The following is an 18,003-nucleotide window of genomic DNA, read 5'->3' on the forward strand; positions in this document are numbered from 1 at the left end:
TTAGCTGATGTTGACGCACAAGGTAATGTATCAATTTCACTTGAAGCTTAGTTGTAGTTTCGGGCTTAGTCAAGTGTGATACAAACCCTATAGTAGGAGTCCCCCAAGTCGCCGAACTAGGAGATCTGCCGAAAGAGGTGACAGACAAGGTAAGCAGTCAAACTTCCAAGTAAGCAACCCAGGATCAGAGGTTTGACTTCGGCTTCCGGTTGATTGTTCTCATTCTCCTTGTCTCGCAGGTGTGGACAAGGACAAAGACAAAGACAGGGAGAAAGCATGATATGGAATACTCTTGCTTTCGACCCTGATGATATGAGATACTCTTGTTCTTGGTGTGGCTCATTTGCTGAGGTATTATCGGGGGGAAATAAAGCTGAGTATTTCGAGAGGTTATGTTGAGGGTGCCTTTTCGAATGCGAGAAAGGGTTGAGCATTTTTGCAGGTTTGCCTGTCCGTTGAGGAGGGAGGTCAATGTATATAGGGATTTCCCAATAACAAGTAGTAATGCTATTCCTTTACCCTTCTTGGTCACAGCAATGTAGTGGGAGCTGCCAGCTTCACGTGTTTTAATTTTGTCAGAGCACTTTGAAAAAGTGGTATGTGGTATCTGGAAAGCTGATATTACGTGTGAAGATTACAGACAAGCTTTATCTAAGGAAATCTGGCTCTCGAAGTTCTGAGAGTTGTGCCTCTTCGGTTTTCGAACAAGCAATCCCGTCGAGGATCTGACTCTCGAGATTCGGAAAGCGGTGCTACTCCGGTTTTTGAGAAAGTAATTATGTTGGGAGTCTTTTCTCGAATGTGAGTAAAGGTTGGACGTTCTTGCCAACCTGTCTTGCCGCAAAACACGGAGGTCGACACACATAGGGACTTTCCAGTTGTCAAGCAGTGGTGCTGTTCCTTTACCCTTATGGGTAATAGTAGGGTAGCTGGAACTTCGAAATTCTCGTGCCTAAACTTTGTCAGAGATCTTTGACAAAGTTATATGTGGTACCCGAGGAGTTGATGGTGCATATGGAGAGCGGTGATTGAACAGTAAGATTCACGTGCTTTCTACTTCACCAGAAATCTTCGACAGAGTGCCCGTAATTTCCGCAAAGCTGATTGTGCATGTGACAGGTGCTGACGAGGCTGAAAAAGCAGGTGCTTCTTCGATTTCTGAGATCGGCCCTCGTGGTCTCTGAGCAGCCCAGCTTTTGAGAAAGCAAACGCCTCTTCGATTTCTGAAGCTCCGTCGAGTGCAGATTTTTATAGAGGCTGGCATTAAGTTCCACAGCACACTTGAATCTCTACCAGTAGAAGCTCATTTCTTGCACTTCTAAGATCTTGATTTGTCTGACCTCTTCCTTCTTCAACACATTTGAAAATGTCTGGACCCTCCGACCGTCGTTTTGACTTGAACCTTGGAGAAGAGACAGCCACGCCTTCTCCAGACAACATATGGCGCCCATCCTTCATATCCCCTACTGGTCCTCTTACCGTTGGGGATTCTGTGATGAAGAATGATATGACCGCTGCAGTGGTGGCCAGGAACCTTCTCACTCCCAAAGATAACAGACTACTTTCCAAACGGTCTGATGAGTTGGCTGTTAAGGACTCTCTGGCTCTTAGTGTTCAGTGTGCAGGTTCTGTGTCTAATATGGCCCAACGCCTATTTGCTAGAACCCGCCAAGTTGAATCATTGGCTGCTGAAGTGATGAGTCTCAAACAGGAGATTAGAGGGCTCAAGCATGAGAATAAGCAGTTGCACCGGCTCGCCCATGACTATGCTACAAACATGAAGAGGAAGCTTGACCAGATGAAGGAATCTGATGGTAAGGTTTTACTTGATCATCAGCGGTTTGTGGGTTTGTTCCAAAGGCATTTATTGCCTTCGTCCTCTGGGGCTGTACCTGGTAATGAAGCTTCAAATGATGAACCTCCAATGCCTCCTCCTTCTGGGGTTTTGTCAAGTACTGAGGCTCCGGATAACCACCCTCCGGTGCTTTCTCTTTCTGGGGCTCTACCGACTGCTGAGACTTCCCCTAAGCAACCTTTGTGAAGGCTCCCTTTTATTTGTTTATTTTGACTCATGTATATGTACATATTTGTGGCTTATCGAAAATATTAATAAATAAGCTTTGCTTCATTTCAACATATTGTGTTAAATACACCAAAGCCTTCTTCATAAAGTTCTTTGAATTTTTGCTTTTGTTGAAACCTATATTGTTGAAGCTTTGTGAGTGAAGCATGTAGTTTGAGGTAGTGTTCCCTTAATTTCCCGAGTGAGGAAAACTTCTCGGTTGGAGACTTGAAAAATCCAAGTCACTGAGTGGTTGTGAGACTGCCGAGTATCAAGGTGCAGTAGCATATGGTGGGAGTCCCCCAAGTCTTCAGGCGAAGAGAGTTGCCGAATGAGGTGTCTCGCGTGTTACTAATTTGTCAAAGTAACGAATCCTTGTTTCGATGTCACACATTCGTATATGCTTTATCTAAAAATATTTCCAACTTTTGTGTGTTTGATGCTGCATGCTATTGACTAGACAAGATCAAGTGCAATTAGTAGCTTTTCTCTCTTTTTCATCTTTTCTTTGGTGGAATTGCTTTTCGTTTCCACTAATCAGCCTGAGTGGATGCAAGATAACACCTTTCTCTATAGCTCAGATTGCAAAGTCGTCTTCATGAAAGTTTTTCCTTATCTTGTGAACTACAACATATCCAAATTTGAGATCCATCGGAGTAGTACAACTTCAGAAATTCAAGTATGATGAGTAACTGTTCATCAATGTTCTGTTAATCCGTCAGACTTGTTGTGAGCTTCGAAACTCCATTTTCTCTTGTTCAGATCAACATACTTTCTTCATCGAAGTTGTTCCTCAGCTTGTGAACTACAACATATCCAAATTTGAGATCCCTCGGAGCAGTATAACTCCAGAAATCCAGGTATGATGAATGACTGGTTATTATTTTTCTGTCAACCCGTCAGATTTGTTGTGAGCTTCGAAACTCCATTTTCTCTTGTTCAGATCGGTATGCTTTCTTCATTGAAGTTTTTCCTCAGCTCGTGAACTACAACATATCCAAATTTGAGATCCCTCGGAGCAGTATAACTCCAGAAATCCAGGTATGATGAATGACTGGTTATTATTTTTCTGTCAACCCGTCAGATTTGTTGTGAGCTTCGAAACTCCATTTTCTATTGTTCAGATCGGCATGCTTTCTTCATTGAAGTTGTTCCTCATCGTCTCTTTCATAACATATCAAAAATTCAGAATGAACTAATGGTTAAATATTTCCAGATCTTCGAAACATCACAGCAGCTTCGAAATCTGCAAGAATCCGACTGTCATGTTTGGAGCTTCAACACTTTAATTTCCGTCGCTCAAACAGAAATGGTTCCTTCTTGAAAGTTGTTCATATGCTCAAGAACTATAGGGTGTCCAAAATTCAGCTCCATTGGAGAAGAGCAGAGGTTGCAGAAATTTGATAGATGAAAGGAGGCGGAAGAGGGAGAGAGAGAAAAAGTCTCTTGGGTTGGATTTCTATTTTGGGGCAGATTCCAATTTTTGTAGCACCTTCATTATTGATGAATTGCTTGTACTTTTGTCCATTATGAAACTTGGGACTTTGGCTTGTTGTTGGATCTATTATAATATGTTTGGGAACATATATAAGTGAATAAATAAGAAGGAAAATTTTGGGCCCTTGTGGGTGTAAAACAAAAAATGTTTATGTTTACCCAAGTGTTTTTGTACAAGTTCAAGGGCATCTTGGGTTTTGGGAACAAAATTTGTTTATTTGGAGCAAGGTTTTGTGTTGAAGCTTTGTAGGTGAAGCTTTGGTGTTGAAGCTTTGTAGATGAAGCTTTCGAGGTGAAGCTTTGATGGTGAAGCTTTGTAGATGAAGCTTTCTGGGTGAAGCTTTGATGGTGAAGCTTTGTGGGTGAAGCTTTTTAGGTGAAGCTTTGTGGGTGAAGCTTTGGAGGTGAAGCTTTTCGGGTGAAGCTTTTTGGGTGAAGCTTTTTAGGTGAAGCTTTGTGGGTGAAGCTTTGGAGGTGAAGCTTTTCGGGTGAAGCTTTTTGGATGAAGCTGTTTTTTTTTTTTTTTTTTTTTTTTTTTTTTTTTTTTTTTTGGCGCTTGACATGGTCTTCATTTGCTTGTTTTGTAGTGACTGTGGAAGACGGATTGCTTTCTGATTGAGAAGGGTTCCGGCATCGCTTGCTATGAATGTAAAAGAGTGAGGGCTGAGTTGGCTAAATTACCTCTTTATTGAATTCATTGCCAAATGGCCTTCATTACATAGGATGCCGAACGGCTATAGCTCAACACTTGTACATCGTGAGTCTATTTGTAGTAGTACTTCAAGTGATCAGCGTTCCATGGATGGCCAAGGGTCTTGCCATCGGAGCTTCTAAGTGTGTAAGAGCCAGGGCGACTGATGCCAATGACTTCATACGGTCCATCCCAGTTTGGACTAAGTGTGCCTTCACTCGGGACTCTGTCGCAGAGTAATCTTTTCTTTAAGACCCAGTCTCCTATTTTGAAAGAACGAGGCTTGACCCTAGAGTCATAATAGTTGGAGATGCGCTGCTTGTAGGCGACATTCCTCAAGTGAGCTTGGTTTCTGTGTTCCTCGACTAAATCCAAGTTGAGGGTGAGTTGTTTGTCATTTTCACTTTGAATGTAGTTCTGGACTCGGAATGTTGCTTGCTCGAGCTCAACAGGGACAACCGCCTCTGTGCCAAAGGCAAGTGAGAATGGAGTTTCTCCTGTTGAAGTCCGATATGAAGTGCGATATGACCAAAGAACTTGGGGTACAAATTCTGGCCAACAGCCTTTAGCTTTGTCCAAGCTGGTTTTCAAAGTGCGCTTGATTATTTTGTTGATGGCCTCAACTTGTCCATTAGACTGGGGATGAGCTGGAGAGGCAAAGCATAAGTTGATGTTGAACTTAGAGCAGAACAACCTGAACTTCTTGTTGTCAAACTGTCGCCCATTGTCAGTGACTATCGCATTGGGAATGCCGAATCTACAAAGGATGTTCTTCCACACGAAGTCTTCTATCTTTGCCTCAGTAATGGTTGCCAAGGGTTCTACTTCGGCCCACTTTGTGAAGTAGTCCACTGCAACGACTGCGTAACAGACTTTGCCCTTCCCTGCCGGCATTGGGCCGATCAAATCAAGTCCCCACTGGGCGAAGGGCCAAGGGCTGATCATAGGAGTAAGAGGCTCTGGAGGGGAATGAGGAATAGCCGCATATCGTTGACATTTGTCACATGAGCGGGATACTTTGATGGCATCCTGGTGGAGTGTTGGCCAGTAATATCCTTGGCGAAAAGTCTTGTGTGCTAGGGACCGAGATCCAGCATGATCTCCACAGACTCCCTCATGTATTTCCCGAAGGACGATTTCCGCCTCGGCAGGCGTAAGACACCTTAAGTATGGCAGGCTAAAACCTCGCTTATAGAGTTGATCATTGATGATCAGGTAGCGGGTAGACTTGTATCGAATTTGCTTAGCCTGGACTTTATCATTTGGGAGGGTGCCATGAGCAAGGAAATTATAGATCGGGGTGATCCAACTATCCCCCTGTTGTAAGTTGTACTTCTGCGGCCATGGTGCTTGGTGTTGCCAACAGTTCGACATGAATTTTTCTTCCAATCTTGTCTTCCACAGCCGAGGCGAGGCGAGCCAGGGCGTCTGCATGACTGTTTGCCGCTCGAGGAACTTGGGTGATCTGGTAGTGGAAGTGCTTGAGCAAAAGTTGTGTTTGCGCAAGATATGCTGCCATGGAGCTGTCCTTAGCATCAAAGTTGTTGGTAACCTGGTTGACCACCAATTGGGAGTCACTGAAAATATCAATTTGTTTAACCCCGAGGTGTTTGGCCAAACGTAATCCTGCTAGAAGGGCTTCATACTCGGCCTCATTGTTTGATGCCTTGAATTTGAAACGAAGAGCATACTCCATTGCTACTTTGTCGGGCGTAGTCAAGACTAGTCCCGCTCCACAGCCCTGTTGGTTGGATGAGCCATCAACATACAGACTCCATGCTGGGGTTGTTGGTTCTATCTTCTGAGCTTCCGATGATAATGAAGCTACTGCTTCAGGTGTAGAAGCAATGTCAACAGGATATGTGAAGTCGGCGATGAAATCTGCTACTGCTTGACCTTTTTCGGCTGGTTTTGGTTGGTAGGAGATGTCAAACTCACCCAATGCTATCGCCCATTTGATCATTCATCCAGACGTGTCAGGACTCTGGAGTATCTGTCGAAGAGGGTGATTGGTAAGCACGATGATGGCGTGTGCTTGGAAATAAAGGCGAAGTTTCCGAGCAGACATGACCAATGCTAGAGCTAATTTCTCAATGTTGGAGTATCGTGTCTCCGCATCTTGTAGGGCCTTGCTAGCGTAGTAGACTCTGTCCATTCGAATAAGAACAGAACTGACTGCTGAAGCCGAAACCGATAGATAGATAATGAGAGTGTCACCAACTTCTGGTTTGGAGAGCAGATGGGCTTTACTCATGTACTCTTTGAGGTTCCTGAATGCCTTGGCACATTCCTCCGTCCATGTAATGTACTTCTTATTTCCCTTGAGTGCTTTGAAGAAAGAAGCACATCTGTCTGTGGCCTTAGAGATGAATCTGGTTAAGGCTGCCACCTTGCCAGTAAGGCTTTGGATGTCTTTTGAAGTTATTGGCTCTTTCATGTCGAGGATTGCTTTGATATTTTCAGGGTTAGCTTCAATGCCTCGTTGGCTAATCATGAAGCCTAAGAATTTGCCAGAGCCCACGCCGAAGGCACATTTGTTGGGGTTCAACCTCATTCGATACTTCTTTAGAATGGTGAAAGTTTCAGATAGGTTGGTGATGTGTTGGTCAGCATGTTTGCTTTTGACTAGCATATCATCAACGTAAACTTCCATGTTCTTCCCAATTTGTTCGGCGAACATTGAATTGACCAGTCTCTGATAAGTTGCTCCTGCATTCTTTAGGCCGAAAGGCATGACTTTATAGCAATATAGTCCCCTGTCAGTAGTGAAGGCCGTGTGTTCTTGGTCTGAGGGGTTCATGAGGATTTGGTTGTATCCTGAATAAGCGTCCATAAAGCTCAAGAGCTCACACCCTGCCGTAGAGTCTATAAGTCTGTCAATAAGAAGAAGAGGGAAGCTATCTTTCGGACACCCTTTGTTTAGGTCGGTGTAGTCAACACACATTCTCCACAAGACCTTTTGAAGCAAAAGACTTTCTTTGGTCGGATTTTTCTTAACAAGGACCACATTTGCTACCCATGTCGGGTAATTGACTTCGCGGACAAAGCCTATGCCTTTGAGTTTTTCAACTTCTGCTTTCATTGCCTCGTATCGTTCAGCGTCATAAGATCTTCGCTTCTGTCTCACCGGCTTGATCTTGGGGTCAATACTCAAACGATGACAGATGACATCGGGAGAGATGCCTGGCATGTCCTCGTATGACCAGGCGAAGACTTCAGTGTTCTCTTTCAAAAAAGATATCAATGCTAACCGAAGGGGTGGTGACAATGTGGTGCCAATCTTCACCATGCGATCTGGATAATCTCTTGAGATAGGTACCTTCTCCAACTCTTCAGCAGGTTGGGCTTGCTGGGTGAAAGAGTCATCTCGAGGATCATCGGGTTGATTGTTGCTATCAGGAAGATCCAAGGTCGCTTCATCTAGGCTGGTCTTTGTGACTTGGTCATGTACAGACAGGGTTTCCTTGGGTCCGGGCAAGTGTTGTTGCTTAACTGAAGTGTTGTAACATGATCGTGCACTAAGCTGATCTCCTCTGATGTAGCCGTTGCCATGGGGGGTTGGAAATTTCATCAACAGCATATGCGTGGATACCATAGCCTTGAGATCATTGATGCCTGTGCGCCCAAAGATGACATTGTATGCCGTTGGGCAGTCAACCACTAGGAAGTTAGTGGTAATGGTAGCCGTGTAAGGGCCTGTACCAATAGTAAAGGGTAAATGTATGCTCCCTAAGGGTTGCACGATATCACCGGAGAAGCTTATCAGAGGAGAAATCGAGCGATCGAGCAAGTGTTCAGCTACACTGAGTGCCCTGAAAGCTTCGGCAAACATGATATTGACCGAAGCCCCTGTGTCTACGAGGATTCGTCGAACATCAAAGTTGGCTATGTGAGCCTCCACGATCAATGGGTCGTTATGAGGGTAGATGATGCCTCTTTCTTCCTCAGGGTAGAAACATATCGGATCCCAGTTAGGTTTTTGATACTTCCCTCCCCTGATGTCTTCCACGTGAAACACTTGGTGACCAGGCCTCAGACTTCGTTCACTGTTTTTCATGGCCCTATTGGAAGATTCAGATATGGGTGTGCCGCCGCTTATGGAATATATGACATTCACCTGGCGTTGGTTACGGTTATCCCTTTGAGGGTGAAGAAGGAATTGATCAATTTTTCCTTCTCGTGCCAAAGCTTCAATACGATCACGGAGGATGATACATTTCTCGCTATCATGGCCGTTATGCTCATGGTAGCAACAAAACATGCCCGCGTTATTCGGGGGCGTGTAATCTGGGTGCCTCGGCTTTGGCTTTGGTATCAGGTGAGCTATGCTGGGGTAAATGGCCGCGCATGTGGCATTCAAGGGCGTGTATGTCTCATACCTTGGGGTAGGGGGTATCTTGACGCGGGTTTGACCCACTGCATTGACTGCCTGGGGGCGAGCGTTATTGTGGCGATACCCTTGGTTATCGGGATAGTGTCCCTTACTCTTTTTACTGAAATGAGAGTGGTGAGGATGGAAATCCTTCCTCTTGCCTTGAAATTGATATGTCTGTTGATTCGGCGAAGCATTATGCAAGGCATGGGGAGGTGCCACTGCTGTTTGGAAAGTCGAGGTCTTCTCATTTAGGTGAGTCTGGCTTCCACCTCCCACTTGTTGATAAAGGATGGTTGTAGGGGGTTTCTCCTGATATGTCTTTGCCTCGGCGGAGGCATGGTTATAAGCCTACGCCATCACCTCAGAGTAAGTCTTCCAAGTATTGGCATTGATCATGTATTTAAAGAAACAATCACGTAGGCCTGCCGTGAAGGCTTTGAGGGCAGTCTTGTCGTCTGCCTCGGCACACCGGGAGTATTCATGGCTGAAGCGGCCAGCATACATACGTAATGACTCGTCTGGCTTCTGGCGGATAGTGTACAGGTCATCTGCAGAGTGCAAGCGATCGGTTTGGAAAATGTGTTGGGAAACAAATAGTTTCCTCAATTCCTCAAATGAGTCTACCGTCTCAGGTGTAAGACGACAATACCAATTTAGAGCTCCGCCAGAGAGGGTGGAGGGGAAGAGAAGACATCGCTCTTCGTCGGTGTGCATCCGGTATGCCATGGTGGACTCAAAGAGGTTAAGGTGCTCAATCGGGTCCTCTTTTCCAGTATAAAGTTGCAAGCCAAGCTTCTGCTTTGTCTTTGCTTGAAGGGGGTGTTGAGGATCCTCCTTGTAAGAGGGCCAGGCCTGGGTTGGTTCCAGTCAGGTATTTCAGCCTGACGTTCAGCCTTCAACTTGTTTACTTCCTCAAGAAGTTGTAGGACAAGGGGGTCCTGAGCGGAGTTATGTGTCATTGGAGCTTTCTTTCGTAAATCTCCATCTCCTATTGGAATTAGGAAGGTTTGATCAAGGGCATGTGATTTTTCCCTGGACTCGCTGTACTGGCTTCCAGGGTATGTCTGTCGGAACACCTCTGAGTCCCCTGTACCCTCATGTCTCTCTAGGACTTGTTGCCCCTTCCCCAAATTGGTGGCCGGCTTGGGCCGTGGCAGGGGACCGAGTCTCTCAGAAATCCTTGGGTCATTAATCTTTGAGCTTATATGGATGGAATTCTCTCGACGTTGCTTCAGGAAATCCCGACAATCGCGAAAGACGGCTTTCGATCATTCTGCCCTTTCAGCAAAGAGGTGTCTCCCTCCACTTCTCATGGTTCGGGTCGAAGCAACTGGGTTAAGAGAAGCCTCATGTTGATTATCAAGTCGAGGGGTAATCTGTTCCCTATCAGGGATATCTATGTCGAATGCATGTGACCCTCCATGTTGGAGGGCACCCAGTTGATGGTTGACTTCCACGGGGGCAACAAGCTCGCGTGTCTGAGCTTGCCTAGCTTCGTGGAGTGTCTCGAAGAGCTTCTCATATTGCTCCTGGAGGACCTCATTCCTCATTGCTATCTTGTTGTTCTGAGCTTCCAACTCATCGACTTTAGCTTGAAGAAGAACTCGTTTTCCTTCCTTCTTTCGTTGTTTCGCACTATGTGCAAGGGGGGTGTCATTCTGTGTGCTGTGGCTTCCTTCGCTTCCCATGTTGGAGAGGGATGCCTGATCAAAAGAAAGTGTACGAATGATAGAAACCAGCTTGACACAGCTGAAGAGAGTAGGAATAAGTGTCGTTTCCCACAGACGGCGCCAAATGTTGATGCACAAAATCAGCGAGGACTTTGGTACAACAGAAAGTGTCAGGTTTTGTGACCTTCGCTTGGTTGCTTCGGTCACTAGTGAGGATAAGTACGTAAATGAATAGAGACAGAGAAGCAAACACAGGATGTACGTGGTTCACCCAGATTGGCTACGTCCACGGAGTAGAGGAGTTCTTATTAGTAGTGAAGGGCTTACACAAGTACAAAGGATCAAGCTCTCAATTTAGTGAGTTCTTGTGAATGATTTTAACACAAATGGCATTAGACAATATTGTGGGGGGATGACCCCTATTTATAGAAAAACTTGTAGCTTTGTCACATTGACATGTGTCATGTTATGATTGGTTCTTGATGTTGACACGTGCTGCGCTCTGATTGGCTTCTAATCTTGACACGTGTCGAGTAGTGATTGGCCTCCTGGTCGGAGGGGAACTCTTCTGGGTCCTTGACAGTATAGCGTTGGCCGGTGCTCGGTAGTTTCGGGATTGGTCAAGTATGGTACAAACAACACAAAAACGACATGAACACGGAAAACATGACACGAATGCCAGGTCTACTCCACATTACTAGAGAAAAAGCCCAAATATAAAATGGAACAATAAGGTTAACCATATATTTGCTTGCCTTGTGCTTTTAGTACCATGTGCACTAACTAAATTTTCCCAAACTGATGAAACCCATAAAAGCAAAAGAAAACAACGGCATACAAGTAAAAAGCTAGCATGTATTCTTTTAAAATTTTCGCGGGCTTTTTGTAGTAAGACAGATTAGCATGAAAATTGTTCGTGCATCCCAGAATAGCAGCTTATCCCACCTCTCTCTCTCCCTCTCCCTCCCTCCCTCTGATCGTCTGAGTCACCAACCTCTCTCTCTCTCTCTCTCTCTCTCTCTCTCTTTCTCTCGCTCTCCCTCTCTCTCAGAGAGGAGGCGTTCAAGCGGAAGGACCCAATATATTTAAAACAGATCTCTCCCTATCTATCTGTTTGAGTGTTTTCCATGGCTTCATCACTACTCTTGGCGTTCATAACATTGGTGGTGGTCGTGATATCCACGGTCTATTGTGGGCCTGCCGTTGTTCTTCCTTTACGGCCGGCAGTCCCCATTCGTTATTCAGTCAGTGATCCAACTGGTTGCATTACGCTAGTACATATTAATTGGTTGTATGGCTGTTGGTGCACTTAGTTTGCTGCTCCTTAATTAACCATTTTTAATTAATTTTTCACTGTAGTAGTATTATCTTGTTCATCTTCAATTTTTTTTATGTATAGTAGCTAACGTTTGAATATGTAGGTTTTATGTGATGAAAGTAATGCTGGGCTCTCCGCCGAGAGAGTTTGAGTTGTTGTTTGAACCCGGTAGCTACGTGACGTGGACTCCTTGCAGGTCTTGTGTTGGTTGCCCTCGGTTTTTTGACGAGGTAAGTGTTTTTTTTATTCTTATTTTGCATGCTACAATTTTAACAACGTTGCACATTACTAATTCGTTTTGTTTATGTTTCATAGGTTGGTAGCTCATGAAGTTCCGATCACTGCTTATGACTCTGCATTGGTTTATGCTCTAGTCAGAGCAACTAGTTCACCTACAATATCACTTATGGAGACGGAGATGAGGTTGCCAGGTATTATGTTTATGATAAAGTACATTTTGACATGATTACCCGGCAACTTACCTCTTTTGAATCAATTATTTTTGGGTAAATATTTAACATTTATTTTTATTTTTTAACAACCATCATACATTTTCTAGTTTATTGACGTTTAATACTTCCCTTAGGTGTTGTCTTGGAAATAGGTGTACTACTTAGCTATGAGTCTGGCATTATCAGGTGGAGCGCCCATACAATGGCATACTTGGGTTTGGCCCAGGAGATGCATCAATTATTTCGCAGTTGTCATCTTGGGGGTTAGCCCCAAATATCTTCTCCCATTGTCTGAGGAGAGATGGCAATGGAGGGGGCGTACTTGCTCTTGGGGAGACAATAGACCCGAGGATGGTTTATACTCCACTCATCCCAGCAATGTAAGTCTTTATTTTGTATGAATTTATTATGTGTGATTAAGTTTTTTCCTCTAACTAAATTAACTAACTCCTATTTGGTTTTTTAGGAATTATAATGTAGATCTTCAGAGCATAGTTGTGAATGGAAAGATTTGCCTATCGATCCAACAATCTTTAGCACATCACGCGAATGAGGCACATTAGTTGATTAAGAAACATTGTTGACTTAGGTGGTCGAGGAAGCGTATGATGCTTTCATTCATGCTATAAGTTTATTAGGCTTTGGTTTGAATGAAAAATATATATGACATTCTAATATAGGAAGGAACACACACACACACACATGTTATTTATGTGTTATGCAAATCTCAGGGACCATTTTGACTAGAAAGCCAAAAAATAATAAAGCTACACGGTACTTCATAAAAATTCACATTCTGACTTGTGCTATAGACCCACTCAATCCCAAAGCATACCCTGCCCTGAGGGCTTATCTAGTGCACAAGAGATTTTTTAATGTGATTAGAATAATGAGTGATACATCATGTGCATGGAAGTATTAGCACATATGTTTCGGTATGATTGTATTGATACATAAGTTTCAGTACGATATATCGGTACAAAGTTTCGGCACGATATATCTGTACATAAGTTTCGTACGATTGCATAGGTACATAAGTTTCGGTACAAATGCATCGGTACATAAGTCTCTGTACAAATGCATCGGTACATAAATTTTGGTACGAATGCATTGGTACATAAATTTTGGTACGAATGCATTGGTACATAAGTTTCGGTACGAATGCATTGGTACATAAATTTTGGTAAGTTTCGGTACGAATGCATTGGTACATAAATTTTGGTACGAATGCATTGGTACATAAGTTTCAGTACGAATGTATCGGTACATAAGTTTCGGTACGAATGCATAGCTACATAGGTTTCAGTACGACTGCATTCGTACATAAGTTTGGGTATGATATATCGGTACATAAGTTTCAGTACGAATGCATCGGTACGTAAGTTTCGATCCAAATGCATCGGTACATAAGTTTCGATACGAATGCATCCGTACATAAATTTTGATACGAATGCATCGGTACATAAGTTTCGGTACGAATGCATCGGTACATAAGTTTCGGTACGAATGTATCGGTATATAAATTTTGATACGAATGCATCGGTACATAAGTTTCAGTTCGAATCTATCGGTACATAAGTTTCGGTATGAATGCATCGGTACATAGGTTTCAGTACGACTGCATCTGTACATAAGTTTGGGTATGATTTATCGGTACATAAGTTTCGGTACGAATGCATCGGTACATAACTAATAAATAAAACACTAGTCTAAATTTAAAATTAATATCTAATAGGATAAAATTGAAAAAACCAATAATAAAACTTTGAACCTAGCATAAAAAATTAAAAAATAAGAAAAACAAAAACATGAAAATACTGTAACCTCCATCTCCCTCCCTGCAATGCCTTAGATGAAATCTCCTCTTTCATTTTATAAAAAATGAACCTTAATAAATAACAAAAAAATAATGATTTAAAAAAAAGGCGATACCAGGGATAGGATTAATACTCAGCGGAAACGAAACTGCTGTAATAAAAAATAAAAAAAATGAAAGCGCAGACGAATGGAATCAAGTTGTTTGTTTGATTCGAAAAGCTAAAAAAAGCATAAAAATCATCAATGGCCTAAATCAACAAAACTAAAAGGATTTTGCAAAACGTAATTTAATCACCCTACATATATGAACAATAATATATGGCTTAGGGTTTTTTACATTTTGCTTACATAATGAATATTCAAGAGACTAATAGCTTGATTCGTTGTAGAAGGCATCAAAATTTCATATCAATCCTATGAAAGTTGAAGGCCTCATCGGCAAAGAGGGAGATGGAGGTTACAATAATTCGAATCAATAAAACTAGGGTCTCTTCCTTTTGAATTTTATTTTTAATTACCTTCCATATTTTATGCTTTTTGAATTTTATTTTTATGTTTAATATTAGTTAAAATCCACTTAAGCATCCATGTCATTTAATGAATGAATATGAACCTTTGGATGTTTTGTAATCTAAAGGTTTTAAAAAAGTGTAAAAATATTTGTCAAAATGTTTGTCCCTTGATCCTATCCCACACACACACACACAGATATATATGGCTTCTATTATTGTGGAAACTTAATATTAATTGTCAAATAATATTTTTATTGTTTATGAGGATCAATTTGTAATACATTAAAAATCTCAATAATTATTACAATCTAATTAATATTTGATCGTTACAATTAAATGTCAAGGACTAAAGTTAGTGTTTAATCTTATATACGGTTTTGTTCTAAAAGTAATATTCTTCAAGGATTGAAATATAATTTTTTAATTTTCTTTTTAAAAAATCGAAATCTTTTTCCAATCATGTTGATGTTAAATATAACTACTACTAATAATAGGGTTGATCTTCTTTCATCTCCTAAGTCAAGATTGATTTTTATGGGCATTGAACATCTACCTAATATTTTCAGTTTCTACGTGGGCATTCATTACCCACTATTATTTTCAACATTAATTTAATTTATATTATGTAGTTTCTTGATATGCTGTAATGCGTTATTCATGAATTAAAGACTACACCTGATATGGGTATTCATGAATTGCTCGTGATTTTTCACGGTACTGGAAAAGAAGAAGCAATAAATAAAGAATACAGTAGTCCAAACTGATATTTGCAGGTTGCAAATGTTCACTTCCCTTTCCTCTGTTTCACGAAGTTTTATTTAGAGGTCAAAGTTTTATTTAGAGGTTGCAAATGTGCTTAAGACAAAGACTAAATTTCTTTTTTTTTTTTGGTACAAGATGAGTACTTGAGGTGGATTTTGGTGTGGGGTATGTGGGGTGTATGGAATGTGTGGGGTGTGATGTGAGGGTAAATTTGGTTACTAAGTGGGGTGTATTGAGATAATTTTTAGTTTAAAAAGTAACTGGGAGGTGTATTAAGTATGGATGATGTATATTGGTGGTGGACCATGCTTAGGCCTATAAAGTTTCACACTTAACAGCCATACTTCCACCTATTTATGCATCACCTCTTTCAGCTTTTCAATAAATCTGTCAATGTATCTACTCATAAACCCTGGACTTGATAGGGGAGGAATTCGTTCTTGATCGTAATTTCGATCATAAGGCACCTATAAGTCTATAACGATCTATTAACTCAGAAATCTCTTTTGGAATAAACCAGTAGTGGAGCTAGGAATTTACAACGATGGGATTAAAAAATAGTTTTAGAAAATCGATCATACTTTCATTTAAAAATAGCTTTCAAATATATCAAAATGGAGATTACAAATAGACAATAGAGTGTTTAACTTTCAAACTCAAATTACACATACACTAATAGCTCTCACTCAAACAAAATCCATCTTCTTCCCGCTCAGTTGGCTCCACGCACAACCCTCCAAAATCATGACACAAATAAATCTCAAATTCGAAACCCTAGATTAGAGACCAGAGAGATGGCCGATGCAGATTCCAACAATTTCGCCAAAATAATCTGCTCAGTTTGCTACAAAGACCTCAAGCCCATTTATGAGGATCTCTAATCCATCTCCATCTGCGGCCATGTCTTCCACTAGTTTTGCTCTATCTCTCTCTCTCTTTCTCTCTTTCCTCTCTTTTCCTTCTCGCTATCCCTATATGTATATTTGTTTAATTTCAATGTATGCATTTGTTCGGAAGATCCCCAGGTGTCGACATGTAAATATGTATTCAACTAGTTGAAAACCATGAAACTTCATACTAATAAACTGAGATTGACCCTTGTTTTAATATTATATGACTGAACGAAGTTAAAGTTTCACTTTAAATCTTAACAATAAGGGCAGCGACCCAACTCTTTTTTTTAAGAGAAACAGTAGTGGTTTATTCAAAGGTATCAAGAAAGCATATAATCTTGTAAGAGGACATTCGACAATAAATCTGGAGGTTTCTCAAACCAACAAAAATTGAAATCAGAAGACAACTAACGCCTAGTTGTGTAAGCCAACAAGTGAGTTTTGCTTACTGTGAAGATTGCAGCAGTAGTTTTAATGAAGACAATTAAGAAAACTTAGACTTGTAGAGAGAGAGAAGAAGAAAGACTTTTTTGTATATTTCTTTGTAATCAATGTTTACATTTCTTACACCTTAGTCATATATCTATTGCTTACTGCATAAGCTAGTATCTTAACAAACTAACTACATATTCTAACCACCAACAGATTCTAACTGATTCTAACATCCTTATAACTTCCCTTGGATCTTTTGACACTTGTCATCATCTAGGCACTTGAATTCTCTTCACTTGGATTCTCATCTTTGCGTTTGTTTACACTCTTACATCCCCCCTCAATCTTATGCTCGAGGGAACTAAGCATGAGATTGCCACAATGCTGCTGGAACAGAGGTACAGATAAACCCTTCGTGAGTATATCAGCAAATTGGTCTGCAGATGAGACATGTTGAACTTGAAGATCACCCCTTGTAACCCTTTCATGAACAAAGTGATAGTCAATCTCAATATGTTTAGATTTTGCATGAAACACATGATTGGTGGATAAAGAGATAGCTGAGAGGTTGTCACAGTAAAGCATCGGTGCTTGAGGAATATAAATGTGTAGGTCACAAAATAATTGCCTTATCCAAGCTAGTTCAGCTGCTGTGATAACGAGGGCTCGATATTCTACTTCTATGGATGATCTTGACACAGTGTGTTGCTTCTCCCAAGAGATAGGATTGGACCCAAGAAAAATTATAAACCCTGAGGTAGATTTTCTATCATTTGGATCCCTGCCCCAGTCAGCATCACTATAGGACTGTAGATGTATTGGCCCTGGTTTAAAATGAATTCCATAGTTTGATGTTCCCTTAAGATACTGAAGAATTCTTTTGACTGCAATGACATGAGACTCCATAGGATTATGCATGAATTGACATGCTTGATTGACAGAGAAGGCTATATCTGGTCTTGTAAAGGTGAGATATTGAAGAGCTCCAACCACACTGCGATATTGCTCCGGGCTATGATAAGGCTTGCCATCATTTTTTAGAAGCCAGTGATATAACAAACAATGAGTAGCACAGGGTTTGCAATCCTACAAATCCACTTTGTCAATGAGCTCAGTGATATATTTAGATTGAGAAACAAATAATCCTTCATTTGTGTGACTAATCTGCAACCCCAGAAAATAATGTAGATTGCCTAAATCTTTCATCTCAAACTCTGTAGTGAGTTCTTCGATGACTTAAGAAATCAACTGAGATAAGCTTCCAATTAATATGACATCATCAACATAAAGCAGTAATATGACAATGCTATGGTGAGAATGAAGAACAAATAAGGATGAATCACCATGTGAGGGCTTAAAACCCAATGCAGGTAGAAAACTGGTGAATTTGTCATTCCAAGCTCTTGGAGCTTGTTTAAGTTTATAGAGCGATTTTTGAAGCTTGCAGACATAAGTTGAAAGATGTTGAAGGCTTTGAAAACCTGGAGGCTGCTCCATATACACTTCTTCTTGTAAAAACCC

The 18,003-nt window shown here is 41.4% G+C and overlaps 1 long non-coding RNA gene across 1 annotated transcript; it reads left to right on the top strand.

Moving 5' to 3' along the window:
• The first annotated feature begins 3,013 nt into the window (after positions 1–3,013).
• On the top strand, positions 3,014–3,683 carry LOC139197170 (uncharacterized). Its single transcript, XR_011582306.1, has 2 exons — positions 3,014–3,103; positions 3,279–3,683. It is a non-coding gene; the product is annotated as an uncharacterized lncRNA (long non-coding RNA).
• The last annotated feature ends 14,320 nt before the right edge of the window (positions 3,684–18,003 follow it).

This window comes from Malus domestica, chromosome 01, assembly GCF_042453785.1.
Source record: "Malus domestica chromosome 01, GDT2T_hap1".
NCBI lineage: Eukaryota > Viridiplantae > Streptophyta > Magnoliopsida > Rosales > Rosaceae > Malus > Malus domestica.